The 23,366-nt window shown below is 41.6% G+C and overlaps 1 protein-coding gene across 2 annotated transcripts in view; it reads right to left on the reverse strand.

Annotated features, from left to right (window-relative positions):
* The window catches only part of CTTNBP2NL (CTTNBP2 N-terminal like), a 65,398-nt gene extending 48,106 nt beyond the window's left edge, over nt 1-17,292 (reverse strand). Inside the window, exons 1-2 of one of the 2 annotated variants that reach the window (XM_054548374.2) lie at nt 16,932-17,230; nt 1,219-1,342 (exon numbers count right to left, since the gene is read on the reverse strand). The gene's annotated coding sequence lies outside the window, so the exon portion shown is untranslated. 2 annotated transcript variants of the gene reach the window in all.
* Nucleotides 17,293-23,366: the final 6,074 nt, after the last annotated feature.

The following is a 23,366-nucleotide window of genomic DNA, read 5'->3' on the forward strand; positions in this document are numbered from 1 at the left end:
GGCAAGTTATCTGACTCTGTTTTCTAATCTGTGAAAGGGGGATGATGATATTTAACTCATAAGGCTGCTATGAAGATTAAGTTAATAAATGTAGAACATCTTACCACATTGCTGATACCTGGTTTCATTATTAGTAACTATTATCCTGTCTCATTTTTCAAAAGAATTTAAGAAAGGCACTATCAAAACTTGCAGACAGCCAAGATCGATGACCTTGGAAATAACTTCAGCTGCCCTTTTGCAATTGGGAAGTCCTTCTTGGTTCTATTTTAAGCTTCTAAGTAAAAATCAAGTATTATTTGTTAGATTCTAATAAAATAAAAATAAGAGGTACATATACAAAGAACTAAATTATATTGTACTTAAAGTGTTCGATATGTAAAATGAAAAAAAAAGTCTTTGTTCTGTTATGATAAATATACATCCTTATAAAAGAGTAAAATTAAAACAATCTTCAGAGTCACTTTAATTACAAAACAGTCCAGCCTAGGCAGGAAAAAGTTCTATTCCTTGTCAATGACAAAGAAGAATTCTTTTATTATCTCTGTGTTTATAAATCATTTCTGCACACAAATGTTAATAACTGGAACATTTCACTAATATGTCCCAACTTGGCTGGGCATGGTTACTCACACTTGTAATCCCATCCCAGCACTTTGGGAGGTGGAGGTGGGCAGATCACTTGAGGTCAGGAGTTTAAGACCAGCCTGGCCAACATGGTGAAACCCTGTCTCTACTTAAAATACAAAAAAATTAGCCGGACGTGGTGGTGCACACCTGTAGTCCCAGCTACTCGGGAGGCTGAGGCAGGAGAATCGCTTGAACCTGGGAGGTGGAGATGGCAGTGAGCCGAAATCACGCCACTGTACTCTAGCCTGGTTAACAGAGTGAGACTCTGTGTCAAAAAAAAAAAAAAAAAAAAAAGAAGGTACCAACTCAGCTTAGTGTCTACATGAATACAATATAAATATTACACAGGAGGAAAGAAAGGCCACTGCTGTGTAACGTAAGAACCAATAGATCTGTTTTTGCATATTCCAATAACCACCATTTATAAGTATTAACATTTAACAATTCCTTCTGTTCTATGCATTTGAATGTAATCTCAATATATAGACACTGCAATAAATTTTTGCCTGAAATATAAAAGAATGACAGTAAAACTGCATTAGATTTTAGGATAGCAGTGATATTCTTCGAGGTAGGGGTGATACTGACCTGATAATCGGCAGAGTCACACTTCAGTCCTCAAGTATAAACTTACAGTTTTCTTCAGTAAAAAATTGGGAAAATTGCCAAATATATTTAAAATGCCATTAGCGTGGTGGAAATGTGTCCAATGCTACAAAATAAGGAGAAATTTATTGTTCATGTGATTATACTATAAACAACTTGGTAAATCCCATTAATGTCAACTGTCATCGCTGATGAGGTCTGACAGCTGTAGGTTGATAATGACAAGAAAGAAGAAAATAGCCAGTTCTTCAAGTTGAAGTTGAATAATATATGAAAAATACCAAGAATCTGACTTCCCTTTTGCAACTAAAATAAGGGAAGGTAGAGGCTTTTGAGATCTTTTCTACTTTAAGATGTCCACTGCCATTTTGACTTCTGACTTTTCTCTTCCTGAAATGACAAAAACCTATTTGCTTGAATCACCATGACTTAAGCACAATGCACTTAGATTCAGCCGGGCGTGGTAGCGGGCGCCTGTGGTCCCAGCTACTCACGAGGCTAAGGCAGGAGAATGGTGTGAACCCAGGAGGTGGAGCTTGTAGTAAGCCGAGATCGTGCCACTGCACTCCAGCCTGGGCGACAGAGCAAGACTCCATCTCAAAAAAAAAAAAAAATCGTAATTACAATGGAAATTTTTAAACTGCCAAATTCATATAAGGAAAATTCTCATCTCCTCACCTCCCAACAATCCATAAACAAACAAATCAGCCTCTTAGCATCTCGACTTTGTCTGTAAAGGCTGATTACACATCCCCACAGTCTATAAACCTGAAATAAAAACCACTTGTAGACAAATTGTGTGAATATATTATCATACACTGTGGTATAGCCAGCTACAGCTATATATATTTTTCACATTTATGATCAGATGTTAAATGTTAAATTATATGTAATTTCTTGTTTATGATTTCCTAACAGTGTATTAGATGCAGCAAATTTTATTAAAAATGATAGGCTTTAAATTTTATTTGATAAAATATAATCTTTGCCTTTTATTTTAAGGCACTAAGTCTGAAAGCCCATTTGAGTTGCTGAAACCTAACAGTCAAATGGGGACAGTGTCAAAGGAAGAAATAATGCTGCAGTAAGTCCTTGGTTGCTTCATTAAAACAAGAATCAGTAATTAAACTAATTACAGATCTCTCAAGTTAGGACAGGAAGTATAAGTTTGTTAAACAGTCAAGAATATAGACCCAACAACATATACACAAACCACTGCATAAGCTATTCCAGCAATTTCTGCCCAATATATGGGCAGAATTATGTGGCCAAGGATATTCAGAAAAAGGGTATTTCTAGCCCCATATTCATTATCAGAAAAACTGACAGATTTTTGGTATGCCACATTGTGTCTATAGACTCATTCCCTACTTATTTTCTAAGTAAGCTGTCACTTGTCATTTTCATCATCAGTGACTCTGAAGGACAAGATCAGTTCAACTAGATGCTCAGCTCATTCCTTCCAAGACCCAAATTACCTTAGAGTTTAGACACAGATATTTCTATAAGTCTATGGACTCATTCCCTACTTATCTTCTAAGTAAGCTGTCACTTGTCATTTTCATCATCAGTAACTCTGAAGGACAAGATCATTTCAACTAAATGCTCAGCTAATTCCTTCCAAGACCCAGCTTTCCTTAGAGTTTAGACATAGATATTTCTAAGGAATGCTGCAGTCTATAAATCTGAAATAAAAACCACTTGTAGACAAATTGTCTGGATACATTATCATACACTGTGGCATAGCCAGCTATAGCTATATTAAGCTTTATAGTTTTCTCAATAAAAAATACACATATAAAAATATACAGTAAAAAAGATAAAGATATTTATTTTTAAAAAAGATATTTTAATAGCCTGGAAAAATAAACCCATTTAAGGGCTAAGTATAACACTTTTTTTTTTTTTTTTTTTTTTTTTTGAGACGGAGTTTCACTCTCGTTGCCCAGGCTGGAGTGCAATGGCACGATCTTGATCACCGCAACCTTCACCTCCCGGGTTCAAGCTATTCTCCTACCTCAGCCTTCTGAGTAGCTGAGATTATAGGCATGCGCCACCACGCCCAGCTAATTTTATATTTTTAGTAGAGATGGGGTTTCTCCATGTTGGTCAGGCTGGTCTCAAACTCCTGACCTCAGGTGATCCCCCCGCCTTGGCCTCCCAAAGTGCTGGGATTACAGGTGTGAGCCTCTGTGCCCGGCCTACACTTATTTTTATGTTATCAATAAGTGATTTCAAATGAGCCTGCCCAGCATACCATTTGGTCTATTCACAGGTTTCATCCCACCATGAAATCTTACGCCAACAGCCAGGACAGCATGAGTCTTTTCTAGACGAACTTTCTTGTGCCACCAGTCAGAAGTTATGGGTATCAAAAACTGCATCCCCCCGACTACCCCACTGTGCCTCCTTAACTGTAGTACTGATTTTGCCTAGAAGTATGTTGGTGTGGCTCTGCTCATTTTATTCTGATATTTTCCCCTCTCTGGATACTATCCGAGCTCCACTCATTCTGGTTTCCGTTATGCTTCTTCTTTCTTGAAGAAGTCCCAGTTTCTGCTCTGGAATTCCGACTTAATTCTATAAGATAACAAGCATTGCTGCTGCCATTTTACCATATAGAGACTGAATGGCGGAAAAAGAAACACCCCAAACAGCTTCTATAGCCATGTAAGCAGTAGGACAGGGCAGGACAGGGCAGGGCAGGGTGGAGTACAAGCAAGATGTTTGTCTGTCTATTATCCGAGTGTGAGCATATCTACATAGAACTGAGGCTTTATTTCTTTCCAGGTGGTAGGTTTTTCCACATAAGGTAGGAAAACAACATTTTTAGATGAGGCTTAGATAGCTCCTGACATAGAAATGCCTCAAAAAAATCTATATAGATCTATTTAAATAAATCAACTGGACTAATTTTTTTTAATCAGTAATTTTACCTAGGAGAGCATTCTTGCAACACTGGATAAAAATCACTTTTTAATTATATACTCAGATATCGAACTTAAGAAATTTATGCTCAGCTATCAAATTTAAGAAATTTATATTTGGACTACAAATGACTTAGATTAAGGTCATTCAGTGAGTTTTTAGTATTGGTGAGCAAAGTGATTAGTGATTAGCGAGCAAAGTTATAAAGGAAATTGACTCCAATTATGTAAGGACTCCTTTTTTTTTTTTTTTTTTTGAGACAGAGTCTCGCTTGGTTGCCCAGGCTGGAGTGCAGTGGCACAACCTTGGCTCACTGCAACCTCTGCCTCCGCAGTTTAAGCAATTCTCCTGCCTCAGCCTTCTAAGTAGCTGGGACTACAGGTGCGTGCTACCACGCCTGGCTAGTTTTTGTATTTTTAGTAGAGACGAGGTCTCACCATGTTGGCCAGGCTGGTCTTGAACTCCTGACCTCAAGTGATTCGCCCACCTCAGCCTCCCAAAGTGCTGGGATTATAGGTGTGAGCCACCACGCCCGGCCCGTAAATACTCTTTCAATACATATAAGCCAAGCCAAAATATAGGAGGCCAGTAAATTCTTAAAACTCAAAGAGCCAAGATGGACATGTGAAATGGGTGTTTTTGATAGTTTCCCACTAGATCATGTACTTTCTTAAAAACCCCAGTATACATGAAATAATAATAAAAAAGAAACTTGCCACATTACAAATACTAAATCTGAATATGAACAGAAATGCACTGCTATTTTAAAAAATGCATTCAAAGCTTCAGTTAATAGGGTTGCTCCTTAAAAAAAAAATTAAAATGTATACAAAACAACCTCATATCGGGGGTAGAAGGTGTTGACACACTACCTTGACTATCTCAAAAGATTTAAGATTCTAATTTTTCAGAAGGATTATTTATTCATTTGGGATAAAAGAGTGACAACATTCTAAATGGTCCCTTTCATTCCTCTTGGCATTTAAAGGTTAGGCTAGGAAGTAAAACATGTCAATGTGCTACTAGAAAATAATTTTCTGGCTGGGTGTAGTGGCTTATGCCTGTAATCTCAGCACTTTGGGAGGCCAAAGCAGGAAGATCAATTGAGGCCAGGCGCTCAAGGCCAGCCTGGGCAACAGCAAAAAAAAAAAAAAAAATTAAAAAAAAAGAAAGAAAATAATTTTCTGATTAAGAAAGCAGATCTTTTGTACATTTGTTAAAGAAAGCTGTTTTTGAAGGGCGTGGCTCACACCTGTAATCCCAGCACTTTGGGAGGCTGAGGCCGGCAAATCACCTGAGCTCAGAAGTTTGAGACCAGCCTGGACAACATGGCAAAATCCTGTCCCTACAAAAAATGCAAAAATTAACCAGGCATGGTGGCGTGTGTGCCTGTAGTCCCAGCTACTTGGTAGGCTGAGGCAGGAGAATTACGTGAGCCCGGGTGGTGGAGGTTGCAGTGAGGCAAGATTACGCCACTGCACTCCAGCCCGGGCAATACAGCGAGACCCTGTCTCAAAAAAAAAAAAAAAAGAAAGAAAGAAAAAAGAAAGCCGTTTTTGTTACTATTTACAAAAGTTCTAAAATCAAGGTATAATAACTAATCTCATTTTATTCAATTCCAATATTAAACAGTATATATCTCAAATCAAGCTTCTCTCAGATGAAGGTGAAAGATATTACTGGAATATTTGGATTACTATAATACATGTGTTAAATACACATAACACAGGCTGACTTGTACCTCCCAAAATTCATATGTTGAAGTCCTAAGCCCCAGTACCTCAAAATGTGACTGATTTTGGAAACAGGATCTCTAAAGAGATAATTAAGTTAAAATGAGGTCATTAGGGTGGGCTCTAATCCAATATGACTGATGTCTTATAAGAAGAGGAAAGAGAGATATAGATGGGTCAGAGTTAAGACAATGTGAAGACAGCCATCTTTATAAGCCAAGGAGAGACACCTCAGAAGAAACCAATCTTGCCCACACATTGATCTCAGACTTCTAGGCTCCAGAATTGGGAAAAAATAAATTTCTATTTTTTAAGCCACCCCATCTGTGGTACTTTGTTATAGCAGCCCTAGCAAACTCACACAACATGTTAACCACTTACTACTTTGATAGACGATTAGAACAACTAGATCTAATTGAATTGTAGGTAAGAGGGATTTAAGCCTTCCTCTTACCATGACAGCACTACAACATAGTATTTCTCAGAATGCCTTATTTTGCCTTATCAGTCTGTTTTTTCCCAGCCACACTATAGACAGCATTATATAAAACAGAATGGTTTGGGAACATTTTTAGAGAAAATCAATTTCAGGATCCCACGAGGAAAGATGTTTTGAGTTATCCTGAAATATAATATGAATAGTGCACTTACAAAGAAATTACAATGGTGCCAAGGGATCAAGATGCTTGTTTATTCAATACTGCCAACATAGACTTTGAAGCAGGCCTCTAGAGATCAGCTCTATAATTAAGCTAGTATTTTTCAGGGTCAACATTTATAACACTGTAGTACTCTATTCAAATACATAGTGCTCTATTTACATTAAAGCAGATTCCAGGTTACCAGATTATCTGGATCTACGCTTAATAGAGAAATTAATTATGATATACTATCAGCAATAATCACCACCACTTCAGAGTTCTATAGCAGTTTTCTAAGAAGAATTTAAACAATAATAGTAATAATGAAAAAAGATAAACATTTATTGGGCTAAACATTAATGTATGCCAGACAGTGTTCTAAGTACTTGACATGTACAGGTATTAACTAATTCAGTCTTCACAACAACCTTAGGTGATATGCTATAACCATCCCCAACAAATTCATCATTATCATCATCCTCATTTAACAGATGAGAAACCTGAGGCATAGAGGCTAAAAAACTTGCTCAAAGCCTCACAGCTAGTATGTGGTAGAAATGGGATGTGAACCCAGGCAAATTGACTCCAGAGACTCCCTTGGTAACCACTGCTTACATCTGATCCTCTCATTTTATCAGCCTTAGGAATTGTATGGTGGGAAAACCTCAGCTAAACAACGATTCACAAAGCTGGAAGGAGCCTCAGCAATAGTCTAATTCAGCACTCTCATTCTACAGATGAGTACTGAGGCCAGAGTTGTTAATGTGAACACAATTAAATAGAACTAGGTCTAGCACACTTTTTTTTTTTTTTTGAGACGGAGTCTCACTCTGTCACCCAGGCTGGAGTGCAATGGCGCGATCTCGGCTCACTGCAACCTCCGCCTCCCAGGTTCAAGCAGTTCTCCTACCTCAGCCTCCTGAGTAGCTGGGATTACAGGTGCCCACCACCACGCCCAGCTAATTTTTCTATCTTTAGTAGAGACAGGGTTTCACCATGTTGGTCAGGCTGGTCTCGAACCCCTGACCTCGTGATCCACCCGCCTCGGACTCCTAAAGTGCTGGGATTACAGGCGTGAGCCACTGCGCCTGGCCACATACATGTCTTTTTAAGATCCAGTTTAATTCGCTTTCTGGGACAACATAATAGGTATCAGGTTTTCATTTTGTTTAGTTCTAAGACTCATGCAACTCTGCTGTATCTCTCTGTGAGTGTGAGTGTGTGAATGTGTAAGTGTGTGTGTGTACACATCTGTCTCTTTCTCTGTCTCTCATATATGATATCAGCAACATTTATATGTATATTGAAGAAAAGAAGGAAGTAGCCTTATGCCCATAAACAAACATTCAAATATCTTTTCCCTCAAATGAGAACATTAGTGCAAAACTATTAAAAACAGGTCTGGGCCGGGTGCAGTGGCTCACGCATGTAATCCCAGCACTTTGGAATGCCGAGGCAGGCAGATCACCTGAGATCAAGAGTTCAAGACCAACCTTGCCAACATGGTGAAACCCTATCTCTACTAAAAATACAAAAATTAGCCAGGCGTGGTGGCGCACACCTGTGATCCCAGTTTATCAGGTGGCTGAGGAAAGAGAATTGCTTGAACCCGGGAGGTGGAGGTTGCAGTGAGCTGAGATTGCACCACTGCACTCCAGCCTGAGAGACAGAGCAAGACTCTGTCTCAAAACAAGAACAAAAGGTCTGTCTACCTGGATATCTGTTTACACTATCTCAAGTATTCTCATCTGAGACAAGGCTAAACTAGAACTACATTAGTTAAGCTACTGGAATGGATGTTAATGAAAATGAAAAACAACTTTTATATTAATAAATTTTTTATCATTGAACATTTTAAAAAAGATATGTCTTTTAACATCAGAATATTATTACCAGGAAACTGAATCGTTACATTCTTGTTTTTTTGTTTTTTTTGAGATGGAGTTTCGCTCTTGTTGCCCAGCCTGGAGTGCAATGGCGCAATCTCAGCTCACTGCAACCTCCGCCTCCTGGTTCAAGAGATTCTTCTGCCTCAGCCTCCCAAGTAGCTGGGATTACAGGCATGTGCCACCATGCCTGGCTAATTTTGTATTTTTAGTAGAGATGGGGTTCCTCCATTTTGGTCAGGCTGGTCTGGAACTCCTGACCTCAGGTGATCTGCCCACCTCGGCCTCCCAAAGTGCTGGAATTACAGGCGTGAGCCACCGCACCCGGCTGAATCATTTCTATATAATTTGTTAGATGGCTTTATTTCACTTACATGAAATTGTAACATGATTTCAATCAAATATGTATCTGACCGTCTCTATTGTCTATCTGTCCATCAGTCCCCTAAATTTTTGCTTTTCTGAAATAATGCCACCATAACTTGTAAAATACCACAACAAGGGAACAATAACATGTAGATTGATTATTTTCAGTAAGATGATTCATGGGCCACAATTCTAGAGGCAGCCTGGAATGCAAACCCTTCAAATGCTAATGTAGGATGATGACATCATTGATTCCACTAAGATTCCACACTGGGGAGAAACTCCACAGAGTATGGTATGAAGGATTAACCGTCAAACAGTTAAGGAATCTGTGTTTTAGCTATGCCCATAACCTGACTTTATATGAACTGCAAAAAAAAACTTCAAATAATCCTCTAACAGAAATAAAACTCGTGATGTTGTTTTGTCTTCTAAGACAGATAACTGACTTAAAAAAAGTTTAACAATTGAGTATCAGTTGAATATTACCAACAACAAGCCTGGCAATTTTTGTTCTATGGTTCTTCAGGGACAGTAATTCTGCTGGGAGACAGTGTGTTATAGTGGAAAGCACATGGATTTTGGAATCTGACAGAGCTGAGTTTGCATCCTGGCTCTGCCACTTGCTCTTTGATCCATTTAACCTTTGAACTTCAGTTCTTTATCTATAAAATGGACATAACCATACATACTGTAACAGGAGGCTGCATGGTTTAAATGAGTTAGTGACTGGTCAGTTTCTCATTTCTCATCCTTAAAGAGCATACTTTTTGGTTTCATCTGCAAGGATAATGAAGTTTTCCTTTTCCAATGGGTCATCGTTGTCTATCATTCACGTATCTAATTTACAAACCAAAACAAGTTTACTTCTGACTTCTGCCAGGTTGATCTGCTCCAAAAAGAAAGAGATGGTCTGGCCAGTTCCTGGGAAAGTCAGTTGAGAGACATGTTCAAGCCAATTGTATCTGCACAATACTTGGGAAAAGAAAAGGCCATTCTTCTGCTTAGATTAGTTTTTTGTGCCTTTAGCATACAGGTAAATGCATACCTTTGCTTCCACTGAATTTTAACAGGTTTTAATCAAGTCACAACTTTAACTTGTGATGACTGAGAAATGGGTTTCCTGAAAATATCACAGCTATTTTTTTAGATTAAATGCATAATGGATATGTATCTACATTCGTAATTCAAGAGCAGTTATCACATTCTATTACATCAATTCATCTGTTTACATATCTGTCTTCTGTCTCACAAGACTCTGAACTCATCTGAACAACTACTCTGTCTATTCAACTTGATCACACTTAGCACTAGCAGTCTCTGGTTCAAACAGATACTAAAAAAATGCTGGTTGGAAAGAAATGTACAGCACTTTCAATCTCAGCCAACACAACTGGACTTTACCTTTTAGAAAATGGGAAGCCACTCAACATTTTTAACCTGGTGAAAATCATAACAAAAGCATAGTTTTAGGAAAGTTAATGCTTACAGTACAGAGCTGACTTGACTGAAGAGAAAATGGAAACAGAAAGAGTAGTCGGGAAAAAAATTTAACAGCATAGGTATGAGGCAAAAATGTATGAACTAGGATGGTAGCAATAAGAATGGAAGAGACTGACAAAAGAGACATTAAAAAGAATTTACTTAGTTATTTAAGAATTTACTTACAGTAAATGACAGATTTTCATTTAAGGAGGTAAGAGGGGAAATAATCCCAGATCAGCTGAGGTTTTGAGAGTGGGTGACTAGAATGATGATACCATTAGCAAAAACAGGGATGTCAGAAATGGAACTGGGTTTACTGGGGAAATGATGACTGTGATACGAGACAGGCTGAATGAGAAGTTATTTGACCCCCAAGAGGAACGTGTTAAGAGTCTGTTAGTGTGGTGATGGCTAAGAGTTTAGAAGTGAAGAAGTCTTTGGGGATAGAGCTTTTTAAGGAAATTTATTCTGTACCCTCAATTTAAGGACAAGAGGCAACAAGATGAAACTGATATATACGGCTAGACCAGATCATTGTTATACCCTCAAACATTAAGTCAGATAAGAACTAGATTGGTTCTGTTGTTACTTCTGTAGCACCTGCTGTAACAGAAAGGACTATTTAGCAGAAACCAAGTAATGAGGGCCTCCCCGGAGCCCCCACTCTCCAACAAAAAACCCAGTTTGTGCTTCTTTCTTTTTCCTGTAACTTACCTGTCAGTTATCCTTCATCCTTCTCTCCATTATAACTTACAATTCTTATCTCGTGTTAAAACAATTTATCCCTGCTTCTCCTTTCTGTTCTCCTTCCCTGGCTCTCACTTTTCTTTTTTTTGAGGTGGAGTTTCACTCTTGTTGCCCAGCTTGGAGTGTGATGGCGCTATCTTGGCTCATCACAACCTCCGCCTTCTGGGTTCCAACGATTCTCCTGTCTTGGCCTCCCGAGTAGCTGAGATTACAGGCATGTGCTAACATGCCTGGCTAATTTTGTATTTTTAGTAGAGGCAGGGTTTCTCCATGCTGGTCAGGCTGGTCTTGAACTCCTAGCCTCAGGTGATCCACCTGCCTCGGCTCCCAAAGTGCTGGGATTACAGGCGTGAGCCACCATGCCTGGCCTGGCTCTCACCTTTCTATGGTGGGTAGACCCAGAGCACACTTCAGCTTCAGCCTAGCCTTTCCCAGCAGTTTTGCACAAAGAATCTATGCAGATGCTCCCGAAGTTCACGGTCAGGAGTCTTTATCTGTAGACCCCATCATCCTGTGCTTTCCTATTTTCCTTTCTTGTTTCTATTAAACTCAGTAACAATTAAGGGTTGCATTCTTTAAATTCAGTAACAATTGAGAACTATATTCTTTGTGGCTCCAGAAGTCAGAAAGGATTCATTAAACAGCAAATGACACATTCAGATTGGAAGTTCTGGCTCTGTACCTGAAATGTAGAGTTTGGAAATAACTGGCAAAGATGAGCCATATTACAGCGTATTACATTATCTAGTTCAATGCCTCCTTGTAGTCTTGTTTTCTTCAACCCACAAACTCCCGCCCTTCATGTTCCCCCACCTCTACTCAACTCCCCTATCCATGTTTTCTTCTCACTCCAGTTTTGGTTGTTCCTATCACTGCTCCTTACTTTGGGGACAGTGGGGGAGGTTGTCTTCAAAAGTAAGGTAAAAACCACTTTTAATCAAAATTACCATTAAAAGTCCCTTAAATTTCACAGAAGGTATAACTGCACAGTAATCACAGTATCTACAAAACCATTTATATGACATTCAGGATGGTGCTACTTAAAGAGAGTAGAGCTTGGAGTGGAGCAACTGACAATTCAGAAAGAAGACATCAGCTAGTTGAATCACTTGCCTTTCTTTTTTCCTTGGACCAAAAAACTCAAGAAAGATAATCTGCATGACAAAATTATTAAATACACACACTCCAAGACAGATACACACTCTCCTAAAAATCTTTGGCTCAGATGCTTGAGATCATGACATATGCAAACAAGCTTTGTTTCCCACTATTTAGGACTTAGTCATATGTTGAAAAATTTAAAACAAAACCAATCAATAAAATCCAACACTAAGTCTTCACCTTTGCTAAAATGCTGAAGGAGTAAAATAATGTTTAATATTAAATTCTTTAACTCACATGCCAAGTACTAATAATAATACCTGTCAATTACTAAGTGCTTCTTATATCCTGGGTACCTTGCTTTGTGATATGTGTACGTGTATGTGTGTATATTCATGTAATCCTTTTTTTTGTGTGTGTGTGTGTGACAGAGTCTCGTTGTGTCACCCAGGCTGGAGTGCAGTGACACAATTTCAGCTCACTACAACCTCCACCTCCTGGGTTCAAGCAAATTCTCATGCTTCAGCTTCCTGAGCAGCTGGGACTACAGGCACGTGCCACCATGCCTGGTTAATTTTTGTATTTTTTTTTTTTCTTTGAGACAGAGTTTCGCTCTTGTTGCCCAGGCTGGAGTGCAATGATGCAATCTTGGCTCACTGCAACCTCCGTCTCCCGTGTTCAAGCCATTCTCCTGCCTCAGCCTCTGGAGTAGCTGGGATTACAGGCATGTGCCACCATACCCGGTTAATTTTGTATTTTTAGTAGAGATGGGGTTTCTCCATGTTGGTCAGGCTGGTCTCAAACTCCTGACCTTAGGTGATCCGCCCGCCTTGGCCTCCCAAAGTGCTGGGATTACGGGCGTGAGCCACTGCACCTGGCAATTTTTGTATTTTTAGTAGAGACAGAGTTTCGCCATGTTGGCCAGGCTGGTCTCAAGCTCCTGGCCTCAAGCGATCCACCCGCTTCGGCCTCCAAAAGTGCTGTGATTACAGGTGTGAGCCTCCGCACCTGGCCTATTTGTGTAATCCTTAAAGAAACCTCTCCAAGTTATTTCTATCTCACAGCTGAGGAAACAGACTGAGCTATGGTGAAGACAGAAAATTTTTCCCTTGCCCTGGATCACACAGTGAACAGTAGCAGAGTTGGGATTTGAACCTAGGTTTGCCTTTAAAGTCTGTGTTGTAAATAATTACATTCTCCAGGCTCATGATAAATAAGCCATTTTCTCACTAAAAGGCTTTAAAATGAACTTTGGAAGATTTAATTTTTAGTTATTAGCAGCAAATATTCAGAAATTTTAATTTTGTTAATTTTTTATTTTTTGAGATGAAGTTTCTCTCTTGTTGCCCAGGCTGGAGTGCAATGGCGTGATCTCGGCTCACTGCAACCTCCGCCTCCCGGGTTTAAGCCATTCTCCTGCCTCAGCCTCCCGAGTAGCTGGGATTACAGGTGCCCACCACCATGCCTGGCTAGTTTTTGTATTTTTAGTAGAGAAGGGGTTTCACCATGTTGGCCAGGCTGGTCTCAAACTCCTGACCTCAGGTGATCTGCCTTCCTCAATGTCCCAGTGTGCTGGGATTACAGGCATGAGCCACCATGCTCGGCCAAATATTCAGAAATTTTAAAATGGCCTTTAGAAAACAGGCTAATAAGCCACTCCTGGGGCCAACCACCATAGACTGAACAGATTTCCTCTAGAAGCATATCTTTGCTTCCTGCTTCATGATGCCAAACTCCAATCAGATGGAAACGCCCGAGAAACACCATTCTGCTCCACTCAGAAAAACCAAGAATTCAAATCCTATGCTGCAAATCAACTGGTAGCACTGCAAATGTGATTCTGCCAAGATACAAATCCAGAGAAGACTGATTGTATTATGCCCACCATAATCAATAATCAGCCTGTATAATTACACTTAGGGACCCAAGGCTGTTCTGTGCCCCGTTCCTATTTTTAGTGTTACTTTAAAAACACGAAATCAACTAAAAATCCATTTTAAAAGTCCCAAAGTAGATCAGTAACTTGTCAAAACCAAACACTCAGAAACTATTCTTTTTTTTTTTTTTTTTTTTGAGACAGTCTTGCCTTGTTTCCCAGCCCGGAGCGCAGTGGTGCAATCTCAGCTCACTGCAAACTCTGCCTCCCGGGTTCAAGCAATTCTGCTGCCTCAGCCTCCCGAGTAGCTAGGATTACAGGTGCATGCCACCACACCCAGCTAATTTTTTACATTTTTGATAGAGATGGGGTTTTATCATGTTGGCCAGGCTGGTCTCGAACTCCTGACCTCGTGATCCACCCGCCTCAGCTTCCCAAAGTGCTGGGATTACAGATGTGAGCCACCAAGCCTGGCCTCAGAAACTATTCTTGAACAAAAATCAGCAATCAGTCCCTAGTGAGCTCTCCTAAATTCACTTCATTCCTATCAGGTCAGATATTTAGAACAATAAAATCCTAAAATGATTAGCACTCATTACGTTCTTAAGTCTGCTTCAAATTTCATGACAGTAAAATAGCATTTTCTAACTAGCAGATTATATATATATTTTTTTAACTTTTTTTTTTTTTTTTTTTTTTTTTAAGAGACAGGGTCTCTTTCTGCTGCCCAGGCTGGAGAGTGCAGTGGCATGATCATAGCTCACTGTAACCTCAAACGCCTAGGCTCAAGCAATCCTCCTGCCTCAGCTTCCCAAGTAGCAAGGATTACAGGGATGAGCCACCACACCCTGCCTCACAGATATTTCTTTATAAGAAATTCAAAATTTTAGTCACTTAAGACACTGGAATTTCATAAGACAGCAGATGGGGAAAATCAAGTTAAATGAAGACAACAAGTAGGCCGTTTATACTAACCAGTTGTGCCAAATCTAATCAGTGCATTGCCTTTCAGTCTACCCTAAGGTGACAGCTTCAAACTAAGTTAAACAAACACTCATTAAGTCATACTATATACTAGGAACTGTAAAAGATACAAAGATGAAAAACCAAAAAATACTACTATCTGCCCTCAAAGAATTTATAATTCAAGGAGAGAGATCAGACATATATCCTCTGCATACTATGCTTTTCTTCATCTAGCATGACCAAACAGGTGTTGAAAAGGTTAAAGGAAAGATTTTTCAAGACCCAAAAGTGTAACAAACAGATCTTGCTTACTGTGCTAAATAATAAAAGAATATTATTTGCTTTTTCCTATTAAACCTCGGCAATCACAACTTTGGTTTGCTTAGTCTCTTACCTTAGTTTATTTTCTATTCTCTGCTGATGTAATACAACTTATCTTTTCGGGATTTTCTGTTCTGCTTTTAGTTTTTTCTGCTGTTATTGCTGGGAGCTCACGTCTTACCCTTCTATTGCAGCACACATTGTGTTTGCTAGAGACACCGTCCAGTTTCTTCTTTGTACTTTCTTACCGGAGATTTGGAAACAACCCCTGAGAAGACCTGTGAGCACCGAGTGGCTCTGAAACCTTCAAACCTAACTATTCAAAAATAATTACCTTTAGGAAGTCTACCTTCAGAAAGTCTAATCAAGAAGGAAAAAGGCAACAGTCATTACAACCACCCTCTGTGATTCCAATTCCTTGCATTTTATTGCCATCAGCTTTGGCTATAGCTGACAGCGGGGAGGTGGACTTGAGATTGGAAGCAAAAGAAACTATGCTAAAAATATGGTAAATTTTAATATATAAAAGTGCTAGCAATAGATGATTACTGGGGATTCAACGACATTAACATGAGGTCAAAATCAACACTTTGCACCTGCTGAAATGAAGGCCACTTGACAAAATCTTTAGGAGCACACTAGAGAGGCACTTTTTGGTAAACATGAATAGCTAGAATACCTTGCCTTTATTTACTCTTATCTCTGAGATTTAAAAACTGTTCTTACTTTTCATCCTCTAAATTTTGATAGATGATCGTAAAACCAATCAAAATATATATGAATGTTTCCTGGGGGCGGGGAGGACACTATAAAAAAGGGGTTAGAGAGTTACCAAAGGACACAGGACTAGATTAATCATAAACCTAGATGACTGACCCTGAATTTTCTTCAAACACTTCCTGCCTTTTGTTTCAACCTGCAGTATACCTTCAAGGTTAACTGCAGTCTCCCTGAGCAATGGACCAGCCCACTCTAGACTGGGATATACTCATTCCTAATCCACTGCTATTTATTTACTTATGTATACTGTTTCATTTGAAAACATGGTGTTATTCATTGACTGTCAAGCAACATACACTGCATTCCTGCCCACACAAAGCCAACTCTGCAGATATCCAACACACCCACCTCACTGTGAAATATAAGATGGCTTTTCATCAAGTTCTCAGGGAGGAAATAGGGTGGAAAAGGAAAAATGAAACGCAATTCAAACCTAAGAAACCCTTAGAGGCTGGGTTCTCCCAGAAGGAACAGAAAGTAGAAGGAAGGTACAAAGGGTGAAGGAGAGGAGGTCCTAGTTCTCCCTCTTTCACAGTCCAAAGAAGTTCCAAAACAGGAGAGCTCTCGACTCCTCACAAGAGGCCAGAGGATGCGAGGGGCTGCGGGAGGAAGACTGAGCATCAGAGAATGGGGGATGGGAAGAACTTAAGTGGGAGAAGCCGCTTCCTCGGTAAAGCTGGCTGTCTAGGTCGGTCTTTGATTTTTGCTTCGCCCCATCCCTCCTTTTTGGGAAACACTAATTTTATCTTGTGGAGGAAAGCAGCTCCAGTCCCACCCTGGCGAGCAGGGACAGGTGTACGGAGGGATGTCTGGCCTTCCGGGGGTACAAAATGGGGTTGGGGGCGGCAGCCTAGAGAATCGGTACCTGTGAGTCCTCTCCGCCAAGGCTGAGGTTCGGTGTGGGAGGAGCCTTTGAATGAGGGGTGTCAGAGGGAAGCCCCTTCTGAGGAGCTGGGAATCGACGAGGGACAAAAAGTAGCTGTGAGGACCCTCGAAGGATGAGGAGCCGCCTCCTCGGGGAATACCGGGAGGTGGAGGAGACGGCCCCGCCCCCTCAGGGGATGGGCCCAGAGGCCGTTGGGACGGCGGCGGGAGGCTACCGGTGCCCCTATCCTTGCTTTGCTCTTGAGAACCCGGCCTCCCAGCCATCACCAAGCCCCAGGGATAGTTGCTCCTACCTTTCCACGACGCTCCGGGCTCCGCTCCCCTCCGCCTCCACTCCCCATCCACAGCGGCTGAGGCTCCGCCCCCTCAGCCGCCCGGCGGGCGCATTGGCATTCACCAGCACCAATCGCCTCCTTGCTTCTCCAGCCTCGGCCCCAATCCGCGCCGGTTGGAGGCGGGGCTTCTCCAAAGTCATTCAGACTCCTCCCGGGGCCCCAAGATCCCTTTTGTTTGGGAAGAGCAAGGCTGGGATCGAGCTCGCGTCACTTCCGGGAGGAAGCGCCCTCTTGGGTCCTGGGCTTCAGGGTGGGCTCGCGCCCCTCCCGGCTCGGGGTCTGCAACTTTCCACCTCTGCGTGGTTTCTGGGCAGGACCGTGACTAGTGCTTCGTGCTTTTCCCTGACTGTACGGGGAGTTTAGGAATGGAGGGCTCTGGTGGCCTAATCGATTGGGATTTTATCCAGAATGTTAATAAATGAAGTGGGCTTTGGTGTCTGCATTAGAATGAATTAGTTGTTGAAAAACCTGGCTTCCTTGCTCCCTTTTTTTTTTCTTTTTTCTGGAAGCGCCTGTGGGCGTGGTGCTGGAAGCAAGGGTGCAAAGATGAAACACCTGGAGATCACCCTTCTCTTAACCACACTTTGTACAGAAGAGGATACTAACTTTGGGGGACATAAACCCAGCCGACCTGCCTTCCAGGCAGAAGTCGAATAATTGCAAATTTGTGTGGCAGGTTTTTCCACCCTATGCTTGCCAGCTGAGGCGACTTTTTTCTGTCCTTGGCCTCATTATATTGTGGGGAATGGTGTTTGCAGTGAAGTTGAAACAATGGAGAGTACAGAGGATGCAAGGAATGTCTGCCTTGTGAACACAGGAATGCAGATCTTGGTAGCAGCAAGTCTTAGGCAGGACCAAATAACTCAGAGAGGGGAGTGGATTTATAACTAGTTGTATCCCTACCTAAGGTCAAAGTTTCTGAATTCCTTTTCCACAGAATGGCTGTCAGCTCACAGATTGATTCAGCTGGTTACATTTACAATAACCACATTATTTTAATACAATATAATAAATATTTGAGACGAATATTCATAATGCATAAATAATGTAGTACACTTAATACATTATCCCTAAACTTCGCAATTATAATTCGCAAGACAGCATTAGGGACCTAGTGCTTGCCTAGGCAGACAGTCCCCAAGGCAGATGCAGCCTGCCTCATGCAGTTTAGTCTGACTGAGGGATGTGATCAGTCTGTGCGATTATAGTCTGAAAGAAGTAAACGAGTATTTATCATGTTATCACTGTGCCATGTACTTTCATTTAATGGTATTTGATGTCATCTTCAGTGCTGTATGAGAAATCTATCTTACAGTGTAGGATAGACATCATTGTGTCCAATTTACAGATGAGAAGATAGAGATTCGGAGAAGTCAAATAAAGTCATAGAGCTAGTAAATGGTAAAGAATTTCCAGTAAGGATGTATGACTCCATACTTATGCCATATTCTGCTCACTTCACACTGGCTCTCACATGCTGGACTAAGAATGGGCGTGGATGATTGTAAAGCAAACATTAGAGCCAGAAGGACAGCTCCATGCCTCCACCTGTTGATTTTAGGCTTGGGAGGGTCATCTCTATATATGAAGGATAGCAAGACTATGTGTGAAGGTGCTCGATAGCAGTGTAAGTGAATCTGGAGTAATGATGTAGGATATACTGAACTTCAGAAAGGCATCATGCCTTGTGTTCTGAAAACTGACAATCTGAAAGGTAAGATGAAGGGCCAGGCACAGAGTAGGTACTCAATAAATACTGACTTGAAACAAAATGTCTGAAATGATTACAAATACAGAGTGTTAGGTGCTGGAGCAGGCAAAGGAACTTGAAAAATCCCATTTCCTCCTCCTCCCTTTCAGTCTGCCTATGGGTATGCAATGAGGAAGTGCCTCATCGCCTGACAATGAAGCAGATGTGGGAGAACAGGCTATTTTCTGCTGGCTTCTGAGTCACTCTAAGAGTTGTTCTAGTGAATCAGCTCCTCCCTTGTTTTTCTTTTTTATTTATTTATTTATTTTTTTTTTATCGAGACGGAGTCTCGCTCTGTCTCCCAGACTGGAGTGCAATGGCGCAATCTCTCACTACAACCTCCGCCTTCTGGGTTCAAGCGATTCTCTTGCCTCAGCTTCCTGAGTAGCTGGGATTACAGGCGCCTGTCACTGTGCCCAGCTAATTTTTATATTTTTAGTAGAGATGGGGTTTTGCCATGTTGGCCAGGCTGGTCTCAAACTCCTGACCTCAGGTGATCCACCCGCTTTGGGCTCCCAAAGTGGCTGGGATTACAGGCGTAAACCACCATGCCCGGCAGGTCCTCCTTTCTTTCCCTCATTCCCTTTGTAGCTGTTAACCCACCACCACCCATTCTTTTCCCTGGCTGACTGGGTGGGAGCAGTGCTCTGTGACCTACTTCCTTTAGAGCAATGGGCAACTCCCCTGATTTCCTGGCTTCCCTTCTGCGTACTCCTAAATGAGTGTAGAAGGACTCAGCAAAAATGAGAACATCCCTGCCTTGTAGGATTCAGAGTCTTGAGGGTGTTCAGATTGCTTTCCTTTTAATTTTTCACCCCTAGAAGTAGGGAACAGGCAGGGCTTGTGAACCTCGTGTATCTTTCAGATTGTAGCAGTGAGACAGTTATGGAGGTTTGTGATTCTTCAATACATAAACCTTGTAAATAAATTTAGAGTCTGGTGCATAGGTGTACGCAGAGGTAAAAAATGGTTCATAACAATATCTCAGATTTGTATAACAAAATATAACATTTTAATGTCTATCATTTTATCAACTGGACAGTAAAATATTTATTAAATGCCTATTGTGTCAGGCAACAACTTAAAGTGCTTAAAATTATAGATTGTGTCAATTTTTTTCCAAATAAGTAAATTTCCATAAATGTTTATTGCTGGTTTGGGGAGGCAGCAATGGAGTAAAAGAGGTCTAGGCTAGAGGTTAAAAAATCTGGAGTCTAGTTCTCATTCTGTCATCAACTATAGTAGTTTCTAACTGGGTGGCTTAAAACAACAGAAATGTGTTCTCTCTCAGTTCTTAGGCTAGAAGTTCAAAATCAGGGCGTTGGCCGTGTGCAGTGGCTCACCCCTGTAATCCTAGCACTTTGGGAGGCTGAGGTGGGTGGATCACCTGAGGTCAGGAGTTCTAGACCAGCCTGGCCAGCATGGTGAAACCCCGTCTCTACTAACAATACAAAAATTAGCTGGGCATGGTGGCGGGTGCCTGTAATCCCAGCTACTCGGAAGACTGAGGCAGGAGAATCGCTTGAACCCAGGAGGTGGAGGTTGCAGTGAGCCGAGATCGTGCCACTGCACCCCACCCTGGGCAACAAAGAGCAAAACTCTGTCGCAAAAAAAAAAAAAAAAAAAAAAAAATCAGGGTGTTGAGAAGGTTGGCTCCTTCTGGGGGCTCTGAGAGATGCTCCATCCCATGCCTCTCTCCCCTGGCTTCTGGTGGTTCCCAGTGATCATTGGCATGTAACTACATCATCCCAATCCCTGCCTGTGTCTTCACATGGCCTTCTTCTCTCTATGTCTCGGCGTTTCTGTTTGTCCTCTCCTCTTCTTATGAAGGCCCCACTCATGTTGTACTTAGAGCCCACTCTATTCCACCATGACCTCATCTGAACTCATGACATCTGCAAAGACCCTATTTCTAAATAAATTCACAGTCTGAGATGGGTGCACATGAATTTTGGGGGGACATCATTCCACCCGATACACAAATCTACTTGGCAAAGTAACCTTCTCACTTAACTCCATTTAAGTTCATTGATAAAAGGCATGAAAGTAGTGGAATAATTCCCAAAGATCATTTCAGCCTATGATTTAATATAATGATATATGCTAGATGCATTAATCAAGCTATCAAATTATGTGCTAAGCATTATGCAATTTTTCATATGACATCTCATTTCACCCTTAAAAGAATTCCACGAAATAGATATTAACAGTCCCCTTTTGCAGGTGAGGAAATTGAGGCACAAAGAGGTCCAAAGTCATGGAATTCATAAGTGATGAACACAGAATATTTACTTAGATCTGATTCCAAAGTGCACCCTCAAAATTACTATGCTCTATCATCTCTCCATCATGCTAAGTGGGTTAGGAAGATGGGGAATGCAACAAATATTTTCAATTTTGATTTATAGAATATTTGGAGCTGAGTAGCAATTTCCTGGAATTATGTGTAAAGTTTGGACTTATTTTATTTATTTATTTATTTATTTATTTATTGAGACAGGGTCTCACTCTGTTGCCCAGACTGGAATGCAGTGGCCCAGTCTCTGCTCACCGCAACCTCTGCCTCCCAGGCTCAAGCTATTCTCTGGCCTCAGCCTCCCAAGTAGCTGGGATTACAGGCGCACGCCACTACTGCCGGCTAATTTTTGTATTTTCGGTAGAGGCAGGGTTTCACTATGTTGGCCAGGCTGGTCTCGAACTCCTGACCTCAAATGACCCACTTGCCTGGGCCTCCCGAAGTGTTGGGATTGCAGGTATGAGCCACCGTGCCCGGCCTGGACTGATTTTAAAACAAGGGAAAGCAAGGGAAGCGGGAATAGTGGGTGGCAATGAAGGCTTAGTAGCTAGGAGGAGAGCTATGGGCACTTACCTGAACTTGTTTCCTCATTTGTTAAATGAGATAATAGCTCCTGTCTACCAGACCAGGTGGTTGTCAGTATCCAAGCGATCTGATGTACATAAAAGTATAAGCTACCTGGGAGATCTTGCTCAATCCTCTTCTCTGAGTCCTAGGCTCCAACTAAACATCTGGGACTCCGTAAGGCTCCTTCTAGCTGTGGCCCACTGGACTGGGACTTATTAAGATGCTGAGTGCTGAGTGAGCTAGACGTAGAAGTTGAAATGAATGGGAAAAGTGATGAAAAGAAATGCTTTCTTTCTTCTGGCTTGTCTTCACTATCCCCTTTTCCTCACGCTTCCCGGCCCCACCCCTTCTTCCCGGGGTTGATGAGGAAGTCAAAGTCTGAAAGCCAGAGACGGCTCTCCAAGCTCCGGACCAGGCTGAAGCCGAAGGCAAGGTGTGCCCTCCACTGCCCCCTGCATTTCTGCATTTTCTCCCATCATTTGTTCCCACAAAGGATTTTCTGGGCAGTCCTTAAACGTTCTCTTCTTGCTTGGATCTGCCCTATCTGGGGAGACTCGGGCACCGGGAAACGAGATTTCTGGGTGTGGCCCTAAAGTGTTCCCGAGCTTATTGTGCCCCCTAGTGTCGAGTAGTGAATCCTGCAGCCGTCGGCTTCCTTTCTGACCGTCCCTCTGATGCCTCCCGCCCAACACAGTTTTTCCTTTTATGGGTGTGGGCTGACAGCACAGCAGGTGGGGACTCCAAGGACTGGCAGCTCAAAAATCCACCTCAGGGACAGACAGATTCTTTGGTGTTGGGCAAAATGTAGGAGCCAGCTTGGCCATGATGGAAGCTTTAAACTCTTTTTTTTTTTTTTTTTTTGAGACGGTATCTCGCTCTGTTGCCCAGGCTGGAGTGCAATGTCGCCGGTCTCGGCTCACTGCAACCTCTGCTTCCCGGGTTCAAGCGATTCTCCTGCCTCAGCCTCCCGAGTAGCTGGGATTACAGGCGCCTGCCACTACGCCCGGCTAATTTGTTTTTGTATTTTTAGTAGAGACAAGGTTTCACCATGTTGGCCAGGCTGGTCTCGAACTCCTGACCTGAAGTGATCTGGCCACCTCGTCCTCCCAAAGCTTTGGGATTACAGGCGTGAGCCACCGCGCCCAGCCGGAAGCTTTAAACTCTTATCCTAGTTTGCATTAGGGGAAGTCCAGAAGTGAGAGGGATAGAAATCTAAGGTTGGGTGCCTACCAGGTACATATGTGACATAAATAATCTTTGTAACCTTTGCATATATAATTATTGCTACAATCCTGAGAGGTAATTTTTATTACTTCTAGTTTTTCAGAAGAGAAAGCAAGTTCAGAGAGGTTAAGTGTCTTCCCCAAGGTCACATAATAACAATAACAATATGATAGCAACATTAGCCAATTATTTAGTGCCTCCTCCACACCAGGCATATGATTTCTTTTACTCCCCACAGCAACA

This window comes from Pongo abelii, chromosome 1, assembly GCF_028885655.2.
Source record: "Pongo abelii isolate AG06213 chromosome 1, NHGRI_mPonAbe1-v2.0_pri, whole genome shotgun sequence".
NCBI classification, from domain to species: domain Eukaryota; kingdom Metazoa; phylum Chordata; class Mammalia; order Primates; family Hominidae; genus Pongo; species Pongo abelii.